The sequence below is a fragment of the Salvelinus namaycush genome, unplaced genomic scaffold (assembly GCF_016432855.1).
Source record: "Salvelinus namaycush isolate Seneca unplaced genomic scaffold, SaNama_1.0 Scaffold2972, whole genome shotgun sequence".
Classification (NCBI taxonomy): Eukaryota; Metazoa; Chordata; class Actinopteri; order Salmoniformes; family Salmonidae; genus Salvelinus; species Salvelinus namaycush.
This window is the reverse complement of record NW_024059866.1, coordinates 1-24,279: the sequence shown is the minus strand read 5'-3', so window position 1 is coordinate 24,279 and position 24,279 is coordinate 1. Positions and strand designations below refer to the sequence as shown.

The following is a 24,279-nucleotide window of genomic DNA, read 5'->3' as shown; positions in this document are numbered from 1 at the left end:
TTTTTATCTCTTTTAAAATACATTTTCTATAAACCATTTTAACTTTTAGACCTGATAAATCATGTTTCTCCCCATTACTTTCATAATATAAAACTGGTAAAGCCCTAGATCTTTTGACCACCTCTTTGTTTATTAAAATCACCCACTCCCCGGGAATACATCCTAATATTTTCTTGTACATATTCTCCACAGTAGTTTTACTTATTTCTTCATCTACTTCAACCACATTGTCATATATAGCCTGAAATGGAAGAAACCCAGGAATTACCTCATATGCTATGTCACCTATCTGCCTCATCCCAGCCCTCATAAAATATTTACAAAACAACATCATATTATTGCACTTTATCTTTGGATTTAAAAATATCGGCTGATTTAAAATATTTTCTAAACTGGTACATTCATAATAAATATTTGGTAAAAACCGCCCCCAAGCCTCAAACACTTCTCTGTAAAACAAAGGTATATTACCTAACATTTCCTTCTTCATACTCATCAATAAACCATTGTCCCCCATCCTCCCAACCTCCTGCAAATACTCTTTAAAAACCTTTTCCACCCATAATCCAATTCACCAAATAAATATTTCCGTACCATTTTTACTCTAATTGCTGTTTTCCTTACACTTAAATCTACCAACTTCAAACCCCCCTCCTCATAACCTGCAATCAAAGTTTTAACTTCTTCAGGCTGCAGGGTGAATATTGAAAAAACTGGAAAATATGCGCACATTTTCAAACGGCCTCTTAAGAATTTTTTGATCTTCCAATATGTATATATTTACTATTATTGGATAGAAAACAGTCTATAGTTTCTAAAAACGTTTGAATTATTTCTCTAAGTTGAACAGAACTATTTTTACAGCCCATTTCCTATCCAGAATTGAGATTTCCAAAATGCTATGTCTCTCTTTAAGACCTTGTCTATATAAGGTCATGTCACTTAGGACCGTAGAAACACGTCACACGCCTTCATCTGGGTGTAATGCGGAAGTGAGAGAAGAAAGGAGTCGAATATCTCTTTCAGGGGCTGAACACCACAACTTCTTGTGAGACCTACGCAGTTAAAAAAAAATTCCGGGCGCGAGTCAGAACCTGGACTCGGCTCCTGGAATATGGTCGTTTAAGATGAATATGACCTCTGCCTACGATATTATTTGATACATGTCACAAAATCATCCTAATGTATGTTTTTTCAATATACTTTAATTATATTATTGCAATTTATTCTGGACTTTAGACGTGATGCTTTGGAAGAATTTTTTGAAGAAAGACAGATTAGCGCCGCACGGCCGTTGTGCTTGCTAACCAAAGAGGGAAATATTTCGTTCTGGAACCCAACTAAAGACTGTACTGGACAATGGACCCCGTTACAACATTCTGATGGAATATCAACAAAGATAAGGACCCAATTTGGGATGCTTTTTCATATATCTGTCGAACTGTGCTATGCTAGCGCTTGACTAGAATCAATGCTGCCGTATGCTAGCTAATGTTGTAAGCTAATATAACGATATATTGTGTTTTCGCTGTAAAACACTTCAAAAATCGGAAATATTGGCTCTATTCACACGATATTTGTCTTTCATTAGCTATCCACCATATGTTTTTCTGAAATGTTTTATGAGGTGTAATTAGTAGTTGACGTTGGTGTCTGTATTTTCTCTAGCTACTCCCGTGTGATTTCAGACTGTAGCTATGCTGTAGCAATGATGGGAGCAGTAATGTAAAACTGATTTATAGCTAAAATATGCACATTTTATGAACAAAACATAGATTTATTGTGTAACATGTTATAGGACTGTCATCTGAGGTAGTTTTTTCTAGGTTCTTTAGGTTGGTTCTAGGTTATTTCGGTTGGCTTGTGCATGCTACTTGAATCATAATTCATACATCATAATCATAATCATACGTGTCTGTCCACTTTTTTATTTGGTGGTGAGCTAACATAAATATATGTGGTGTTTTCTCTGTAAAACATTTAAAAAATCGGACATGTTGGCTGGATTGACAAGATGTTTATCTTTCAAATGCTGTATTGGACTTGTTAATGTGTGAAAGTTAAATATTTAAAAAAAATAGATTTTGAATTTCGCGCCCTACAATTGAGTTGGATGTTGTCACAGTTGTACCGATATCGGGACAGCCCGCCTAACAGGTTAAAAGCTATTCTCACCCCCTTCCCTTCCCATAAAAAATCAACTACAATTTTATTCATTTCAGATAAAACCCATTCTGGCATATCCAAAACATTCATTACATAAATAAATATTGACATCAACAATGAATTTATGACAATTACTTTCCCTTTTAATTTCAAAGACCTCCCCCTCCACATATTTACCACCTTTCTAACTTTATTTATTACACCACTCCATGTCAAATCCCTAGCTTCCATTTCTTTCACCCCTAAAAACACTCCTAATACCTTAAAATAATCTTTAACCACTTTAAAAGGAAAATTCCCCTCATTAATCTTCCCAATATACATTACTACTGACTTCTCCATGTTAACCTTTGCACCCGATGCTTGTCCATATACTTTAAAACACTCCATCACCCTTTTTACACTACCCTCATCTCTAACTGTTATAGTGGTATCATCTGCGTATTGATGTATCAAACTAAAACCTCCTTGCGGAGTCTCTACACAATTTATAAGATTATCTCTTTTAAGAAATGCTGCTAAAGGTTCTACCGATAAAACGAATAATAAAGCTGATAAAGGACACCCCTGTCTCACAGATCTCTCAAGAATAAAAGAATCGGTTAAAACCCCATTACATTTCACCCTACTTTTTGCCTTCTTATATAATAATTTTATCCATCCTATTATTCTATTACCAAAACCATATTTATCCATTACCCTAAACATAAAATCATGTTCCACCCTATCAAAAGCTTTATTTAAATCTATGCTTAAAACAATTCCCCCCATCTTATCATGATTCATTTTATTTATCACATCTCTAATTGTATTAATTGTATCCGCAATATCTCTACCAGGCACACTATAATTCTGTGTAGGTGCTATAATATCATTTAAAACTTGCTTCATTCTATTTGCCAGTATCTTTGCTAAAATCTTATAATCCGAATTTAATAAACTAATTGGCCTATAATTCTCCAATTTTAATTTACTCCCCTTATTTTTATATAAAATCGTTATCAGTCCTGTCACCATAGATTCAGAAATACTATCATTATCCTCCATATATTGATAAACTTCCAATAAAATAGGTGCTAAAAAACTGGCATATATTTTATAAAACTCTGCAATTATTCCATCTACTCCAGGACTCTTATTTACTTGTAAACCCTTAATCGCATCTTTAACTTCAGTCAATGTTATCTTCCCATCACACATTTGTTTATCCTCTACATTAATTTGCACATCCACACTATCCAATATCTCCTTTACACACCCCTCATCCACCTCCCCTTTCTTAAATAAATCCTTATAAAAATTCTGCACTGTTTCTAAAACCTCTACATAATCATTGACAACTTCACCCTTTATATTTTCGATCTCTCTAATATATGTTCTCCTCTGTTTATTCTTCTCTAAACCAAGAAAAAATGAAGTACATTTCTCCCCCTCCAAAACATACTTTGCCTTACTTCTTATAATTGCACCCTTACACTTATCTATTTCATATTTAGTCAATTGTGCTTTTAATTCCAAAAACTTTCCTATATTATAATTAGGTTCACTGTCACACTTCCTCATTTCTTTATCCAATTTAGCCCTCAACTCATTTTCTTCTCTTTTCATCCTACCTCTCTTTTTCCTTGCATATCCTATACTAAAAACTTTTATTTTTTCCTTAACCTTATCCCACCATGAACACTTATCATTCTCTTTCTGCTTATCCTCCATTTCACATGCTATCAAAGATTTAAGTTGTTTCCCATATTCCTCATCTCCCAAATACCCTGCATTCATACATCATATTCCACCCCCTGTTCTTTCCTTATCTAATCCCACTGAAAATGTTAAACCTGCATGATCACTAAAAGTTGTAAAAACATACTTAATATCTTTCATAAAATTCCTTAAACCTTCTTTTACTAAAACCAGATCTATCCTCGTTTGTTTCAAATCCCCTAAAACCACCTGCCTTCTAGAAAATTCTCTTTTTTCTGGATTTTCCTCTCTCCATATATCAATTATTCCTTTTTCTAACATCATCTTCTTTAAAATCCCCCTAGATACATCACTTCTAAAAATAGCTCCTCTTGTCATATCCAGTCTATCCATTTTAACATTAAAATCCCCAACTACAATACAGTTTCCCTCACACCATTTCCCTATTTCTAAAAATAAATCTTTGCGCTCTATTTCAGTATTAGGCGCATAAATATTTATAATTCTAAAAACCATACTCATATATTCAAAATCTACAATTAAAATCCTCCCATTATTATCATTATATATCTGTTTCACATTATCCACCACATCCTTCCTCAATAAAATAGCAACCCCACTTGAATTCCCTCTGCCATTGTTTACATAAATAAAATCCCTCCATATTTTTTTTACTTCTAAAACACATACATTATCCCAGTGCGTCTCTTGAATACATAAAATATCTGAATTCTTCATTTTTACTATTCTATTAAATTTTCCCATTGTCCTCAAACCATTTGCATTTATTGACATTATATTAACCATTCTAATAAATAAAAAAATAATAAAATATAATTTCATTATTCTCTACCTGTTATCCAGTTTCTTTCCTCTTCCACCCTTTCTCTCCCCCTCTTCCCCCCGCTTTCCTCTTCCTGTATCCTTCCCTCGTTCTTTCAATCTTTTCTCCATCATCCGTATCCGATATCTCTTCCAAGTCCATGTTTTCCAGCCAACTCCCCTTCTTGACATCCACATCTGTTGTGCTCCCCGTGCTCATCGCCGTCTCTGGTATTGTCATCAACTCCATAACCCCCTCCATTTCTTCACCCCCCGAGCTACTTGTTAGTGCTGTGCTTTCCCCCAAAACCTGTGAGTCCCCCGTGCTTCCCCCCCGTCCACTCCCCCCCTCCTCCTGAAAACTCCCTCTTCTTATTTCTGTGTCCATACTGCTCCCAATTTCATTTATCTTCTGGTCCTTCTTCTTTCTTCCTTCCTCCGTCTCTCCACCTTCCACCACGTCCTCTCCTCCACCTTCTTCTCCTTCTTGCGACAATCCCACTGCTTCCTCATATATTGTTTGACTCCCCTCTTCAGCCCTAAACTCTCCACAGTTGCACTCCGCCAATCTTTTTCTGCATCCACCACAAAAATTCCTTTCCTTCTCTCCATCACATTCTCTCGCATAGTGTCCTTGATTGCCACACTTAAAACACTTAAATTCCGGGCAGTCTTTTACTATGTGCCCGGGTTGAATACACATACGACACACTCTGACCTGTTTGTCATGAATGACTCTGAAATATTCTGCTCCCTCCAACGTCTCAATTCTTGTAGAATAAGGTAATGATGTCACTTTTTCTGTGAACTTGACCTTGCAGAAACGTGTCCCGTCAACCACCTCCGTTCCTGGCCAAACTCTCCTCCTTATCTCCGAGACAGCCGCCACTCCCCAGCTACTCAGCTTGCCCAGTATCACACCATCTTCTACATATACTGGGAGATTCATGAACGACACCACCACTTCCTTCACATTAATATCTCTCGCCAGAATCTTTGTATCCTTTATTCTTAATCCATCCATTAGACGTTCTTTTCCTTTTTCATTTCTCATCGTAATTTCGTACTTCTTCTCCCCTTTCATTCGGCATCCCACCACCTCTCCACACACCTCCTTAATTGCTCTTAGTAGTTCCATTGTCGTCACCTTGTCTTCTCCTTCCAACTCAATTGCCACCGTGTATTCCTTGCCATATTTCATTTCTTCTTTATCTTCATTTTTCTTCCGTTGCGCTTTTTCGTTGTCTTTGTCCATTCCGTTTGTCTTTTCCATGTTGTCCGTCATAGTAAAAAAATGAATCCAAAAAACTCTCCCCCAAGCAGAAAAACTGCAAGGGGGAAGACTAACCAAACTTAAAACTATTCAACTGAAGAAAATAATAAATTATATTGCAAAAACCAATTAATTAACAAAAATAGCTCTCGAGCAAACACTCTCCAGCAAACACTCACTCACAGCTCAGACACTCGCACCTGTCGTCACTTCTCCAATCAGGAAATGCGCATTCAGGCTGGTATGGCCGTAAGCAAAGGTACATCTCTTGGTACACCATATAAAGTCAAAGTGAGTCTGATAAACAGACATTGCATTCTCACCAATTAGATAAGCAGCTTGAACTTTGGCTCACTCAAAAAGTGGAAGAAATTACATATACTGTAGCCATCACTTTTTAGCACAGATAGTTGGATGAAATACAAACAAACCTTGCTAACATTTCAAAGCGAGGGCACATATTTCAGCCTTGTGGGAAAAAACGGACAAATACAATGACTTCTGACAAATACATCATCAGCAACAGTTTCCCATGCAGCTATCCTACTAGCCACAATAAATACACAAAAGCTCTGGATGTTGAAAACCTATTGCATTGTTCTGTGCTAAGGAGGAACGCATGTATGGACAATTTCATATTGGAAGCGCATGGGGCGCGTATGACACATCATGACCGGGGGGGTTAGAGTGGCTTCTCAACTATCTCTTGATTGAAGTACCAGCGTGGCATAAATACAATGCTGCATTTCGCAACATAATGTTTCGACAAAATGCCAACAATGTTTTGCTACAAACAAATGTTTCCACCTTTCGATTGGTCCACAAAGTCTCTTTCACAACTGACTTCAAAGATCTCCATAAGCACAGTCGGTTGACTCAAGTCATCCTTAAGCCTGCCGCCAAGCAACAGTTTATCATTAACATACCTTAAGGGAAGTGTGAGACGGGAGCCATATGATCGGTGAAGATTCTCCCATTGCGAATGTACGGTCCCTTACTAGACGTCCGACTTCGTCTCAGAAAATCGCGGACGGCGTCGGGCCGAGGGCGGGGGGGAGCTCTTTCAGGAAGTCATCGAAGAAATCGTCTCGGACGTTCGGTCACCGTTTTATAAAAATAACAAATTTTTGACTTGGACTCCGCATTCTCGAAAATTCCCACAAGGGGGCAAATAAATCATATTGCAGGCGCACGAACACGGGGCAAACGAGCGCGGCCTTTTCTCCTAAACGGAAAATATTTCGAAGACGAAACTCGGCGAGCGTAGGTTTGGAGTAAAGGGAAGTTGGCCCCGAACAAGATGGCGTCGAGGCCTCTGCGCTTTTTGAGTTATGGCCATTTTTCTGGGATTAAAGGTCAAAAACGCAAAGTAGGGTGCAATTTGACCGCTTCACGTCAAAGTACATAAGCATACGGTGTCAGGAAAAAAAGAACCAGCCGTTTATCTATCGTAATTTAAGAGAAATCGTACATTGTCCATTTGGTGATGTTCACGAAGAGGAATTTTTTTTTCAAAAAATTCACAGATCCAGTTGCAGTTTGTTCACACGAACATTTTTAAAGTGGGTCTCGAAGCTCTGCGAGAATTCTGTGATTTTATGTGATTTTATGAAGTAACACACACTCATTTAACCCTCTGTTAATAAGTCAGTTCTTAACATAAAGACTTAAAACTCAATATTAAATAAGAGCCTACCCCAAGGAGGGTATGTGTTCACGTTCAGCTTCCTATGTCAACTAGAAGTACCTTAAAATGGTGCATAGGGTCAGGTTTGAAGGGTAATAAAGGTCAGATCTTTTCAAAACTTCACTTGTGTGATTAGACAACCCTCATGAAGTGTAATCAGTCATTTTTCCCAACAGATGTCAAAGAAAAGCTCTCTCACACAAACACACACACACACAAAAAGGAAGGATGGAGTGAAAAAGTACGGTGCTTAAAGACACACAAAGCCTGCAATGGCATGACTATTATCTCCAGGCCGTGCCGAGTTCAACGAGATGCCCCGCTTGACCGTAGCTCGCTCGGTCTGAGCGCAGCGACCGTTACAAGAAAATGGACCCAAATGACCTTTTGACCTCATGTCAATTTTATTTGCTTTTGGGAGACAGAGAGAGAACCGTTAAGGTTAGAAGCACAATTTCACCTCAGGAATGTTCTTAAGGTCCTCCCGATCTGTGCAAGCCTAACCTTGACCTTGTGGCATTAACCCTTAACAGTTAAAAGCTGGTATTTACATCAAACAATTTACAATGACATGTCGCCCCATAGGAATACATTGACTGCACCTCTCAATTCAACCTGAAGCCTATGTGGGTTATGAATGTCTTATGAACCTGTCTTTAATGTCAGTCCATCAGGCCACCATGAGGTCTACCTGTGTCGATTCTAAGCTTCCTGGAGCAACCGGAAGTGGTTAAATCACCCTAAAAGTGTTTGCCATAGCCAACCTGCAGTTTGAGAGAAATAGTGCATTCAGCCCTATGTAAATCAGTCAATTTTTAACATACAGACATAAAACTCAGGATTCTGTAAAAGCATACTCCAGTAATGATAAGTGTTTACTTTTAGCTTCCTGTGCAAACCGGAAGTGCCTTAATTGGTGTCAAATGGGCTGTTTCAAAGGGATAAAAATGTCAAATCTTTCCAAAACTTCATATATGTGAATAGACAACCCTCCTGAACTGTAAATCAGTCATTCATCCCATCAGATTAAAAAAAAAAAAAAAAACACACCCACACAGAAATGATGGAGGGACACACTGAGGGGCTAAGAGGCAGACAGTGCCTGTAGTAGTTAGTTTTGTTCCAACTTTTAAAGAACCGTCAGACCTAGAGTTCTGAAACTTTACAAACCTGTTCTAGACCTCAGGTCGATTGTGCACGGTGAGTTATGTGGCTCTAGAAGGTTCTCAGACCGATAAACAGCCTCGTGTATTTGCAATGTTTTCAATTCATTTTGAGCTCAACGAAACTGGCGACATTTAGAAAAGTCCCAGAGTCTCAAGACTAGGTGCATTGAAACCGGCTCGGCCCATAGAGATGGACCTCAACGATTCTGTCCGATTGCTCATTCAAGCACCCCGTAGCAAGGCATGGAAAAAAGTGGATTTTCAGCACCAATTAGGGTTTTGCTCGGGCACCGAATGACCTATCGAGCCGAAACTTGGGATTCCAGGTCGCCTCACATAGGGCTAAACATAATGTGAATATTGGACCCGCAGCTAGAACATAACTACGTATTATTTGTTTTATTATGGTTTAAATAGAAGGCGCTGTGAATTTTGGGCCTGCTCTGAAATATGTGATAGTTGGCTTCTAAAGGAGTTGGTAAAAGTGAGTTTGGTGTCAGATGGTATCAGTTTGGTGTCTGAATATATCTAATTGACTGATGGACACCGACTTGCTACTTGACTTTTGTACATTTGCAATATGTTTCAACGGGGGGGTACCATCACAAAAAGCGACATGATGAAATTTAACACAACGAGCGATGGAGAGGAACCACTATCACTGCCCGGCCATCCTGAGGTCATCAGGACGTTGACTTTTGCATTTCTAAAGTATTTAAGAGAATGTACGTTACATTTGCAATATGATTCAACATCACATCATATTGCAAATGCACGTTAGATTTGCAATATGATTCAACACATCATATTGCAAATGTAACAGTGTGTGTTATGTTTGCAATATGATTCAACACATCATATTGCAAACGTAACAGTGTGTGTTATGTTTGCAATATGATTCAACACATCATATTGCAAATGTAACAGTGTGTGTTATGTTTGCAATATGATCCAACACATCATATTGCAAACGTAACAGTGTGTGTTATGTTTGCAATATGATTCAACACATCATATTGCAAATGTAACAGTGTGTGTTTGCAATATGATTCAACAGTGTGTTATGTTTGCAATATGATGTGATGTTTTTCACTGTTGAATCATATGCAAATGTAACGTGCATTCTTTAAATAAACCCTATGTGGGTTATGAATGTCTTATGAACCTGTCTTCAATGACAATCCATCAAGCCACTATGAGGTCTACCTGTGTTGATTCTAAGCTTCCTGGAGCAACCGGAAGTGATAAAATCACCCTAAAAGTGTTTTGCCATACCCAACCAGCAGTTTGTGATATATAGTGCATTCAACCCTTTGTAAATCAGTCAGTTCTTAACGTATAGACTTAAAACTCAGGATTCTGTAAAAGCATACCCCGATCAGGATAGGTATTTACTTATAGCTTCCTGTGCCAACCGGAAGTGCCTTAAAATGGGGTCATAGGTGCTGTTTCAAAGGGTTAAAAAAGTCAGATCTTTCCAAAACTTTAAGTGTGTGATTAGGCAACCTTCATGAACTGTAAATCAGTCATTTCTCTAAACAGATGTCAAAGAAAAGCTCACACACACACACACAAGTCCAAACTGTTCGTGCACCTGGTATTTTTTTGGGGTTACCAGGTGCCATGTTTCAAGATGGTTGAAATTGCGTTTAGGGAGCATCCAGACCTCCATACCCGCTCTGGGAGCACTATTCTACGGCCAAAAATCAATGGGGGCTGGCCTGAGTGTTTTATGGAGGTTTTCACAAAAACTCAGAAAATATTCTGTTTTTTTTCTGGAAAATATTTTGTTTTTTCTTCTCGAGTCAATGGGGTACGGCCTGAGTGATTTATGGAGGTTTCCAAACAAAGTCAAAAAATATTCTATGTTTCATGTTTTGGGTTACCAGGCGTCATTTTTCAAAACGGTTTTAAATGCTTTTAGGTGTCATCCAGACGTCCATGGGAGCACTATACTACGGCCCCAAATCAATGGGTGCTGGCCTGAGTGATTTATGGAGGTTTGGGGGGTGATACGTTTTTTTCTAATTTATTCACATTTTTGACTTCGTATTAAATCAGATTGCAAATGCACAAAACATATTCCTTAAGTACAAGTAAACATTTATAAAAAATTATGACAGTAAAATGTGACTAAAGTATTTTCATACAGTTCTTATACATGTGTAATTGACATAAAAATCGAAAGAATTTCAAAAAACGGTCCAGAAAGCACTTTTTTAAAGGGGGTGATAAATTTTTTCCAAATATTTGACATTTTTGACTTTTGACTTTTGACTTCCTATGAAATCACATTCCAAATGCACAAAACATATTCCTTAAGTCCAAATAAAAATGTCCAAAAAATTATGTTAATAAAATTTGACAAAAGTATTTTCATACAGTTCTTACACATGTGTAATTGACATAAAAATCGAAAGAATTTCGAAAAACGGTCCAGAAAGCACTTTTTTAAAGGGGGTGATACGTTTTTTCCAAATTTTTGACATTTTTGACTTTTGACTTTTGACTTCCTAAGAAATCACATTCCAAATGCACAAAACATATTCCTTAAGTCCAAATAAAAATGTAAAAAAAATTATGTTAATAAAATTTGACAAAAGTATTTTCATACAGTTCTTACACATGTGTAATTGACATAAAAATCGAAAGAATTTAGAAAAACGGTCCAGAAAGCACTTTTTTAAGGGGGTGATAAGTTTTTGCCAAAACTTTCAAAATTTCAAAATTTCAAAATATGACTCTTGGGTCTTGACTTGCGTTACAGTAAGCCTATGAAAAATTAAGATGGAACACACTCGCCCACTATAGGATTTTTGGGGTGTTACACAGCTCATTTACAATATGGCATTTGTCATCAACTTTGGACGAAACAGCGCCGGATGTAATGTGAAATCCCACACAATCCCATCGTGTATATGGTCCGCTCGGTGCCAATAAGTTGCCATGTTATTTTGTACAATTGAGGGGGGACTTCCCTTACAAAGATATCAGGGAACAGCGCAAACGACCACTACCATAAATTTTGCATTCGAGATTCCCACATTTGGAAAATTCAAAAGGGGTCAGCCCAGCCAGAGTGGAATGGCTGAGCCCCACACTGGGTCAACCAACTTCTTGATCACAGTATCTCTTCTGCTTAGTGGAGGGCAAGTCTCTCCAGTGCCAACATTTTCCGCTAACGGGAACCACTTTTTGTTGTGATAATATCATATCACATCGACCTGCGTTAAATGCCGTTTAGGAATGCACTTGCACACAGAGTGGTGAAAAAGTAGTTTATTTTGTTTACTAGATTATATCAGTGAACCACTAGATTCCCATCATGCAACACTGTCGAAAAAATCACCAATTACTTTTTAATATCTTAACCTATCTGATATCACAAATGTTTGCGATATGGCGAAATACAATCACATTCAGACACACACACACACACACAGACAAATGCATGAAACCAATTGATTTATTATCGATAACATCTCAGATTCTCTTGTGCTTTTGATTTACTCCATAAAAGAAGGGTTGTAATTCCAACATGGAAAACACAGGGCCATCAGACACCAGTCCAGTTCCACTCCTCACCAGCATTATTTCCTTTGATCATTTGAACAGGGCGAGGGAGCACAGAGCACACACAAGCTGCATTCAGTAACAATATTCTTATTTGTCTTATGCATAAAAGGCAGTTGCTCCCTGACAACACAAGGAACTTTGATCGTATTAAAAGGGCAGGGGAGACTAGCCCATAGAAGCTGCATTTAGTCAATTCAGCATCAAATGCTTACTACAAGGCAGTGTTGCTGATGAAATAATGCCACACCCCCTAGTGGACAAAAGGCTTACAGCACCTGGTATTCCCAGGCGGTCTCCCATCCAAGTACTAACCAGGCCCGACCCTGCTTAGCTTACGAGATCAGACGAGATCGGGCATATTCAGGCTGGTATGGCCGTAAGCAAAGGTACATCTCTTGGTACACCATATAAAGTCAAAGTGAGTCTGATAAACAGACATTGCATTCTCACCAATTAGATAAGCAGCTTGAACTTTGGCTCACTCAAAAAGTGGAAGAAATTACATATACTGTAGCCATCACTTTTTAGCACAGATAGTTGGATGAAATACAAACAAACCTTGCAAACATTTCTAAGCGAGGGCACATATTTCAGCCTTGTGGGAAAAAACAGACAAATACAATGACTTCTGACAAATACATCATCAGCAACAGTTTCCCATGCAGCTATCCTACTAGCCACAATAAATACACAAAAGCTCTGGATGTTGAAAACCTATTGCATTGTTCTGTGCTAAGGAGGAACGCATGTATGGACAATTTCATATTGGAAGCGCATGGGGCGCGTATGACACATCATGACCGGGGGGGGTTAGAGTGGCTTCTCAACTATCTCTTGATTGAAGTACCAGCGTGGCATAAATACAATGCTGCATTTCGCAACATAATGTTTAGACAAAATGCCAACAATGTTTTGCTACAAACAAATGTTTCCACCTTTCGATTGGTCCACAAAGTCTCTTTCACAACTGACTTCAAAGATCTCCATAAGCACAGTCGGTTGACTCAAGTCATCCTTAAGCCTGCCGCCAAGCAACGGTTTATCATTAACAAAGATATCAGGGTAAAGCGCAAACGACCACTACCATAAATTTTGCAAACGACCACTACCATAAATTTTGCATTCGAGATTCCCACATTTGGAAAATTCAAAAGGGGTCAGCCCAGCCAGAGTGGAATGGCTGAGCCCCACACTGGGTCAAACAAATTCTTGATCACAGTATATCTTCTGCTTAGTGGAGGGCAAGTCTCTCCAGTGCCAACATTTTCCGCTAACGGGAACCACTTTTTGTTGTGATAATATCATATCACATCGACCTGCGTTAAATGCCGTTTAGGAATGCACTTGCACACAGAGTGGTGAAAAAGTAGTTTATTTTGTTTACTAGATTATATCAGTGAACCACTAGATTCCCATCATGCAACACTGTCGAAAAAATCACCAATTACTTTTTAATATCTTAACCTATCTGATATCACAAATGTTTGCGATATGACGAAATACAATCACATTCAGACACACACACACACACACACAGACAAATGCATGAAACCAATTGATTTATTATCGATAACATCTCAGATTCTCTTGTGCTTTTGATTTACTCCATAAAAGAAGGGTTGTAATTCCAACATGGAAAACACAGGGCCATCAGACACCAGTCCAGTTCCACTCCTCACCAGCATTATTTCCTTTGATCATTTGAACAGGGCGAGGGAGCACAGAGCACACACAAGCTGCATTCAGTAACAATATTCTTATTTGTCTTATGCATAAAAGGCAGTTGCTCCCTGACAACACAAGGAACTTTGATCGTATTAAAAGGGCAGGGGAGACTAGCCCATAGAAGCTGCATTTAGTCAATTCAGCATCAAATGCTTACTACAAGGCAGTGTTGCTGATGAAATAATGCCACACCCCCTAGTGGACAAAAGGCTTACAGCACCTGGTATTCCCAGGCGGTCTCCCATCCAAGTACTAACCAGACCCGACCCTGCTTAGCTTCCGAGATCAGACGAGATCGGGCATATTCAGGCTGGTATGGCCGTAAGCAAAGGTACATCTCTTGGTACACCATATAAAGTCAAAGTGAGTCTGATAAACAGACATTGCATTCTCACCAATTAGATAAGCAGCTTGAACTTTGGCTCACTCAAAAAGTGGAAGAAATTACATATACTGTAGCCATCACTTTTTAGCACAGATAGTTGGATGAAATACAAACAAACCTTGCAAACATTTCTAAGCGAGGGCACATATTTCAGCCTTGTGGGAAAAAACGGACAAATACAATGACTTCTGACAAATACATCATCAGCAACAGTTTCCCATGCAGCTATCCTACTAGCCACAATAAATACACAAAAGCTCTGGATGTTGAAAACCTATTGCATTGTTCTGTGCTAAGGAGGAACGCATGTATGGACAATTTCATATTGGAAGCGCATGACACATCATGACCGGCGGGGGGGGGGGGGGGGGGGGGGGGGGGGTTAGAGTGGCTTCTCAACTATCTCTTGATTGAAGTACCAGCGTGGCATAAATACAATGCTGCATTTCGCAACATAATGTTTCGACAAAATGCCAACAATGTTTTGCTACAAACAAATGTTTCCACCTTTCGATTGGTCCACAAAGTCTCTTTCACAACTGACTTCAAAGATCTCCATAAGCACAGTCGGTTGACTCAAGTCATCCTTAAGCCTGCCGCCAAGCAACGGTTTATCATTAACAAAGAAATCAGGGTAAAGCGCAAACGACCACTACCATAAATTATGCAATCGAGATTCCCACATTTGGAAAATTCAAAAGGGGTCAGCCCAGCCAGAATGGAATGGCTGAGCCCCACACTGGGTCAACCACCTTCTTGATCACGGTATCTCTTCTGCTTAGTGGAGGGCAAGTCTCTCCAGTGCCAACATTTTCCGCTAACGGGAACCACTTTGTGTTCTGATAATATCATATCACATCGACCTGCGTTAAATGCCGTTTAGGAATGCACTTGCACACAGAGTAGTGAAAAAGTAGTTTATTTTGTTTACTAGATTATATCAGTGAACCACTAGATTCCCATCATGCAACACTGTCGAAAAAATCACCAATTACTTTTTAATATCTTAACCTATCTGATATCACAAATGTTTGCGATATGACGAAATACAATCACATTCAGACACACACACACACACACACACACACAGACAAATGCATGAAACCAATTGATTTATTATCGATAACATCTCAGATTCTCTTGTGCTTTTGATTTACTCCATAAAAGAAGGGTTGTAATTCCAACATGGAAAACACAGGGCCATCAGACACCAGTCCAGTTCCACTCCTCACCAGCATTATTTCCTTTGATCATTTGAACAGGGCGAGGGAGCACAAAGCACACACAAGCTGCATTCAGTAACAATATTCTTATTTGTCTTATGCATAAAAGGCAGTTGCTCCCTGACAACACAAGGAACTTTGACCGTATTAAAAGGGCAGGGGAGACTAGCCCATAGAAGCTGCATTTAGTCAATTCAGCATCAAATGCTTACTACAATGCAGTGTTGCTGATGAAATAATGCCACACCCCCTAGTGGACAAAAGGCTTACAGCACCTGGTATTCCCAGGCGGTCTCCCATCCAAGTACTAACCAGGCCCGACCCTGCTTAGCTTCCGAGATCAGACGAGATCGGGCGTATTTTTTTTTTTTTAAATCTTTTATTATGAAAAAACACATAATATTTACAACATTCAATCAATAATAAAAAAGGATGAACAATTCATCCTTTTACAAAATCAAAAAATCAAAAATAAATAAAATAAAACCCATTAAAAAACACAATCATCCACTTAATAATGAAATACAAGTTTCCCATTTGACAGAATTTCAATAAAAGTACTCCCCCACACAAACAATTTTTCAAAATTTCCTCCACCGTATCTATATATTATCTCTATATCTCTCTCTAATATGCTCCTAAAAAAACCTTCCACACTCACAATTTTCCCTTCATAATGACCTAAATTCCTTCTTAATCTTATCGCATATCTAGCATGACTTATTACAAAATTCACCAAATTAATATTTAAAACTTTACTTTTCCCATTTAAACCAAAAAGAAACAACCTCCTCCACTCCACCCCAGTAAAAATCTCTTCTCCCCAATGTTTTACTAAAAGTCCTTTTAAAAACTCATGAAAATCTTTCAACCTACTACATTCAATAAAAAAGTGCATCAAGTTTTCCACCCCCGTACCACAAATATCACATTCTCTTTTAATATCCCTATTTATTTGATGCAAAACCACATTTGTAAAAATCCTATTATGTTTCAATTTAAAATCATTGTCTTCACATTCTATAAAATTATATTTTACATTTACATTCTTCCATATTGATTTTACATCCATGTTTGGAAACACCCTAGACCACACTTTCTCCGCAGCAGGACTTTTTATCTCTTTTAAAATACATTTTCTATAAACCATTTTAACTTTTAGACCTGATAAATCATGTTTCTCCCCATTACTTTCATAATATAAAACTGGTAAAGCCCTAGATCTTTTGACCACCTCTTTGTTTATTAAAATCACCCACTCCCCGGGAATACATCCTAATATTTTCTTGTACATATTCTCCACAGTAGTTTTACTTATTTCTTCATCTACTTCAACCACATTGTCATATATAGCCTGAAATGGAAGAAACCCAGGAATTACCTCATATGCTATGTCACCTATCTGCCTCATCCCAGCCCTCATAAAATATTTACAAAACAACATCATATTATTGCACTTTATCTTTGGATTTAAAAATATCGGCTGATTTAAAATATTTTCTAAACTGGTACATTCATAATAAATATTTGGTAAAAACCGCCCCCAAGCCTCAAACACTTCTCTGTAAAACAAAGGTATATTACCTAACATTTCCTTCTTCATACTCATCAATAAACCATTGTCCCCCATCCTCCCAACCTCCTGCAAATACTCTTTAAAAAACCTTTTCCACCCATAATCCAATTCACCAAATAAATATTTCCGTACCATTTTTACTCTAATTGCTGTTTTCCTTACACTTAAATCTACCAACTTCAAACCCCCCTCCTCATAACCTGCAATCAAAGTTTTAACTTCTTCAGGCTGCAGGGTGAATATTGAAAAAACTGGAAAATATGCGCACATTTTCAAACGGCCTCTTAAGAATTTTTTGATCTTCCAATATGTATATATTTACTATTATTGGATAGAAAACAGTCTATAGTTTCTAAAAACGTTTGAATTATTTCTCTAAGTTGAACAGAACTATTTTTACAGCCCATTTCCTATCCAGAATTGAGATTTCCAAAATGCTATGTCTCTCTTTAAGACCTTGTCTATATAAGGTCATGTCACTTAGGACCGTAGAAACACGTCACACGCCTTCATCTGGGTGTAATGCGGAAGTGAGAGAAGAAAGGAGTCGAATATCTCTTTCAGGGGCTGAACACCACAACTTCTTGTGAGACCTACGCAGTTAAAAAAAAATTCCGGGCGCGAGTCAGAACCTGGACTCGGCTCCTGGAATATGGTCGTTTAAGATGAATATGACCTCTGCCTACGATATTATTTGATACATGTCACAAAATCATCCTAATGTATGTTTTTTCAATATACTTTAATTATATTATTGCAATTTATTCTGGACTTTAGACGTGATGCTTTGGAAGAATTTTTTGAAGAAAGACAGATTAGCGCCGCACGGCCGTTGTGCTTGCTAACCAAAGAGGGAAATATTTCGTTCTGGAACCCAACTAAAGACTGTACTGGACAATGGACCCCGTTACAACATTCTGATGGAATATCAACAAAGATAAGGACCCAATTTGGGATGCTTTTTCATATATCTGTCGAACTGTGCTATGCTAGCGCTTGACTAGAATCAATGCTGCCGTATGCTAGCTAATGTTGTAAGCTAATATAACGATATATTGTGTTTTCGCTGTAAAACACTTCAAAAATCGGAAATATTGGCTCTATTCACACGATATTTGTCTTTCATTAGCTATCCACCATATGTTTTTCTGAAATGTTTTATGAGGTGTAATTAGTAGTTGACGTTGGTGTCTGTATTTTCTCTAGCTACTCCCGTGTGATTTCAGACTGTAGCTATGCTGTAGCAATGATGGGAGCAGTAATGTAAAACTGATTTATAGCTAAAATATGCACATTTTATGAACAAAACATAGATTTATTGTGTAACATGTTATAGGACTGTCATCTGAGGTAGTTTTTTCTAGGTTCTTTAGGTTGGTTCTAGGTTATTTCGGTTGGCTTGTGCATGCTACTTGAATCATAATTCATACATCATAATCATAATCATACGTGTCTGTCCACTTTTTTATTTGGTGGTGAGCTAACATAAATATATGTGGTGTTTTCTCTGTAAAACATTTAAAAAATCGGACATGTTGGCTGGATTGACAAGATGTTTATCTTTCAAATGCTGTATTGGACTTGTTAATGTGTGAAAGTTAAATATTTAAAAAAAATAGATTTTGAATTTCGCGCCCTACAATTGAGTTGGATGTTGTCACAGTTGTACCGATATCGGGACAGCCCGCCTAACAGGTTAAAAGCTATTCTCACCCCCTTCCCTTCCCATAAAAAATCAACTACAATTTTATTCATTTCAGATAAAACCCATTCTGGCATATCCAAAACATTCATTACATAAATAAATATTGACATCAACAATGAATTTATGACAATTACTTTCCCTTTTAATTTCAAAGACCTCCCCCTCCACATATTTACCACCTTTCTAACTTTATTTATTACACCACTCCATGTCAATCCCTAGCTTCCATTTCTTTCACCCCTAAAAACACTCCTAATACCTTAAAATAATCTTTAACCACTTTAAAAGGAAAATTCCCCCTCATTAATCTTCCCAATATACATTACTACTGACTTCTCCATGTTAACCTTGCACCCGATGCTTGTCCATATACTTTAAAAACACTCCATCACCCTTTTTACACTACCCTCATCTCTAACTGTTATAGTGGTATCAATCTGCGTATTGATGTATCAAACTAAAACCTCCTTGCGGAGTCTCTACACAATTTATAAGATTATCTCTTTTAAGAAATGCTGCTAAAGGTTCTACGATAAAACGAATAATAAAGCTGATAAAGGACACCCCTGTCTCACAGATCTCTCAAGAATAAAAGAATCGGTTAAAACCCCATTACATTTCACCCTACTTTTTGCCTTCTTATATAATAATTTTATCCATCCTATTATTCTATTACCAAACCATATTTATCCATTACCCTAAACATAAAATCATGTTCCACCCTATCAAAAGCTTTATTTAAATCTATGCTTAAAACAATTCCCCCCATCTTATCATGATTCATTTTATTTATCACATCTCTAATTGTATTAATTGTATCCGCAATATCTCTACCAGGCACACTATAATTCTGTGTATGGTGCTATAATATCATTTAAAACTTGCTTCATTCTATTTGCCAGTATCTTGCTAAAATCTTATAATCCGAATTTAATAAACTAATTGGCCTATAATTCTCCAATTTTAATTTACTCCCCTTATTTTTATATAAAATCGTTATCAGTCCTGTCACCATAGATTCAGAAATACTATCATTATCCTCCATATATTTGATAAACTTCCAATAAAATAGGTGCTAAAAAACTGGCATATATTTTATAAAACTCTGCAATTATTCCATCTACTCCAGGACTCTTATTTACTTGTAAACCTAATCGCATCTTTAACTTCAGTCAATGTTATCTCCATCACACATTTGTTTATCCTCTACATTAATTTGCACATCCACACTATCCAATATCTCCTTTACACACCCCTCATCCACCTCCCCTTTCTTAAATAAATCCTTATAAAAATTCTGCACTGTTTCTAAAACCTCTACATAATCATTGACAACTTCACCCTTTATATTTTCGATCTCTCTAATATATGTTCTCCTCTGTTTATTCTTCTCTAAACCAAGAAAAAATGAAGTACATTCTCCCCCTCCAAAACATACTTTGCCTTACTTCTTATAATTGCACCCTTAACACTTATCTATTTCATATTTAGTCAATTGTGCTTTTTAATTCCAAAAACTTTCCTATATTATAATTAGGTTCACTGTCACACTTCCTCATTTCTTTATCCAATTTAGCCCTCAACTCATTTTCTTCTCTTTTCATCCTACCTCTCTTTTTCCTTGCATATCCTATACTAAAAACTTTTATTTTTTCCTTAACCTTTATCCCACCATGAACACTTATCATTCTCTTTCTGCTTATCCTCCATTTTCACATGCTATCAAAGATTTAAGTTGTTTCCCATATTCCTCATCTCCCAAATACCCTGCATTCATAACATTCATATTCCACCCCCTGTTCTTTCCTTATCTAATCCACTGAAAATGTTTTAAACCTGCATGATCACTAAAAGTTGTAAAAACATACTTTAATATCTTTCATAAAATTCCTTAAACCTTCTTTTACTAAAACCAGATCTATCCTCGTTTGTTTCAAATCCCCTAAAACCACCTGCCTTCTAGAAAATTCTCTTTTTTCTGGATTTTCCTCTCTACCATATATCAATTATTCCTTTTTCTAACATCATCTTCTTTAAAATCCCCCTAGATACAATCACTTCTAAAAATAGCTCCTCTTGTCATATCCAAGTCTATCCATTTTAACATTAAAATCCCCAACTACAATACAGTTTCCCTCACACCATTTCCCTATTTCTAAAATAAATCTTTGCGCTCTATTTCAGTATTAGGCGCCATAAATATTTATCATTCTAAAACCATACTCATATATTCAAAATCTATACAATTAAAATCCTCCCATTATTATCATTATATATCTGTTTCACATTATCCACCACATCCTTCCTCAATAAAATAGCAACCCCACGTTGAATTCCCTCTGCCATTGGTTTAAATAAATAAAATCCCTCCCATATTTTTTTTTTACTATCTAAAACACATACATTATCCCAGTGCGTCTCTTGACTACATAAATATCTGAATTCTCTCATTTTTACTATTCTATTAAATTTTCCATTGTCCTCAAACCATTTGCATTTATTGACATTATATTAACCATTCTAAAAAATAAAAAAATAATAAAATATAATTCATTATTCTCTACCTGTTACTCCAGTTTCTTTCCTCTTCCACCCTTTCTCTCCCCCTCTTCCCCCCGCTTTCCTCTTCCTGTATCCTTCCCTCCGTTCTTTCAATCTCTTTCTCCATCATCCGTATCCGATATCTTCTTCCAAGTCCATGTTTTCCAGCCAACTCCCCTTCTTGACATCCACATCTGTTGTGCTCCCCGTGCTCATCGCCGTCTATGGTATTGTCATCAACTCCATAACCCCCTCCATTTCTTCACCCCCCGAGCTACTTGTTAGTGCTGTGCTTTCCCCCAAAAACCTGTGAGTCCCCGTGCTTCCCCCCCGTCCACTCCCCCCCTCCTCCTGAAAACTCCCTCTTCTTATTTCTGTGTCCATACTGCTCCCAATTTCATTTATCTTCTGGTCCTTCTTCTTTCTTCCTTCCTCCGTCTCTCCACCTTCCACCACGTCCTCTCTCCACCTTCTTCTCCTTCTTGCGACAATCCCACTGCTTCCTCATATATTGTTTGACTCCCCTCTTCAGCCCTAAACTCTCCACAGTTGCACTCCGCCAATCTTTTTCTGCATCCACCACAAAAATTCCTTTCCTTCTCTCCATCACATTCTCTCGCATAGTGTCCTTGATTGCCACACTTAAAACACTTAAATTCCGGGCAGTCTTTTACTATGTGCCCGGGTTGAATACACATACGACACACTCTGACCTGTTTGTCATGAATGACTCTGAAATATTCTGCTCCCTCCAACGTCTCAATTCTTGTAGAATAAGGTAATGATGTCACTTTTCTGTGAACTTGACCTTGCAGAAACGTCTGTCCCGTCAACCACCTCCGTTCCTGGCCAAACTCTCCTCCTTATCTCCGAGACAGCCGCCACCCCCAGCTACTCAGCTTGCCCAGTATCACACCATCTTCTACTATACTGGGAGATTCATGAACGACACCACCACTTCCTTCACATTAATATCTCTCGCCAGATATCTTTGTATCCTTTATTCTTAATCCATCCATTAGACGTTCTTTTCCTTTTTCATTTCTCATCGTAATTTCGTACTTCTTCTCCCCTTTCATTCGGCATCCCACCACCTCTCCAACACACCTCCTTAATTGCTCTTAGTAGTTCCATTGTCGTCACCTTGTCTTCTCCTTCCAACTCAATTTCCACCGTGTATTCCTTGCCATATTTCATTTCTTCTTATCTTCATTTTTCTCTTCCGTTGCGCTTTTTTTCGTTGTCTTTGTCCATTCCGTTTGTCTTTTCCATGTTGTCCGTCATAGTAAAAAATGAATCCAAAAAACTCTCCCCCAAGCAGAAAAACTGCAAGGGGGAAGACTAACCAAACTTAAAACTATTCAACTGAAGAAAATAATAAATTATATTGCAAAAACCAATTAATTAACAAAAATAGCTCTCGAGCAAACACTCTCCAGCAAACACTCACTCACAGCTCAGACACTCGCACCTGTCGTCACTTCTCCAATCAGGAAATGCGCATTCAGGCTGGTATGGCCGTAAGCAAAGGTACATCTCTTGGTACACCATATAAAGTCAAAGTGAGTCTGATAAACAGACATTGCATTCTCACCAATTAGATAAGCAGCTTGAACTTTGGCTCACTCAAAAAGTGGAAGAAATTACATATACTGTAGCCATCACTTTTTAGCACAGATAGTTGGATGAAATACAAACAAACCTTGCTAACATTTCAAAGCGAGGGCACATATTTCAGCCTTGTGGGAAAAAACGGACAAATACAATGACTTCTGACAAATACATCATCAGCAACAGTTTCCCATGCAGCTATCCTACTAGCCACAATAAATACACAAAAGCTCTGGATGTTGAAAACCTATTGCATTGTTCTGTGCTAAGGAGGAACGCATGTATGGACAATTTCATATTGGAAGCGCATGGGGCGCGTATGACACATCATGACCGGGGGGGTTAGAGTGGCTTCTCAACTATCTCTTGATTGAAGTACCAGCGTGGCATAAATACAATGCTGCATTTCGCAACATAATGTTTCGACAAAATGCCAACAATGTTTTGCTACAAACAAATGTTTCCACCTTTCGATTGGTCCACAAAGTCTCTTTCACAACTGACTTCAAAGATCTCCATAAGCACAGTCGGTTGACTCAAGTCATCCTTAAGCCTGCCGCCAAGCAACAGTTTATCATTAACATACCTTAAGGGAAGTGTGAGACGGGAGCCATATGATCGGTGAAGATTCTCCCATTGCGAATGTACGGTCCCTTACTAGACGTCCGACTTCGTCTCAGAAAATCGCGGACGGCGTCGGGCCGAGGGCGGGGGGGAGCTCTTTCAGGAAGTCATCGAAGAAATCGTCTCGGACGTTCGGTCACCGTTTTATAAAAATAACAAATTTTTGACTTGGACTCCGCATTCTCGAAAATTCCCACAAGGGGGCAAATAAATCATATTGCAGGCGCACGAACACGGGGCAAACGAGCGCGGCCTTTTCTCCTAAACGGAAAATATTCGAAGACGAAACTCGGCGAGCGTAGGTTTGGAGTAAAGGGAAGTTGGCCCCGAACAAGATGGCGTCGAGGCCTCTGCGCTTTTTGAGTTATGGCCATTTTTCTGGGATTAAAGGTCAAAAACGCAAAGTAGGGTGCAATTTGACCGCTTCACGTCAAAGTACATAAGCATACGGTGTCAGGAAAAAAAGAACCAGCCGTTTATCTATCGTAATTTAAGAGA

General features: G+C 38.1%; 2 non-coding genes and 3 pseudogenes across 2 annotated transcripts; all 5 read right to left on the bottom strand.

Moving 5' to 3' along the window:
• Positions 1-11,811: 11,811 nt before the first annotated feature.
• Positions 11,812-11,961, bottom strand: LOC120039744 (annotated as a pseudogene).
• Positions 11,962-12,654: 693 nt separating this feature from the next.
• On the bottom strand, positions 12,655-12,773 carry LOC120039749. Its single transcript, XR_005475490.1, has one exon. It is a non-coding gene; the product is annotated as a 5S ribosomal RNA (ribosomal RNA).
• A 706-nt stretch (positions 12,774-13,479) lies between these two features.
• Positions 13,480-13,629, bottom strand: LOC120039747 (annotated as a pseudogene).
• A 695-nt stretch (positions 13,630-14,324) lies between these two features.
• Positions 14,325-14,443, bottom strand: LOC120039748. The gene has a single exon (XR_005475489.1). It is a non-coding gene; the product is annotated as a 5S ribosomal RNA (ribosomal RNA).
• Positions 14,444-15,136: 693 nt separating this feature from the next.
• On the bottom strand, positions 15,137-15,286 carry LOC120039741 (annotated as a pseudogene).
• Positions 15,287-24,279: the final 8,993 nt, after the last annotated feature.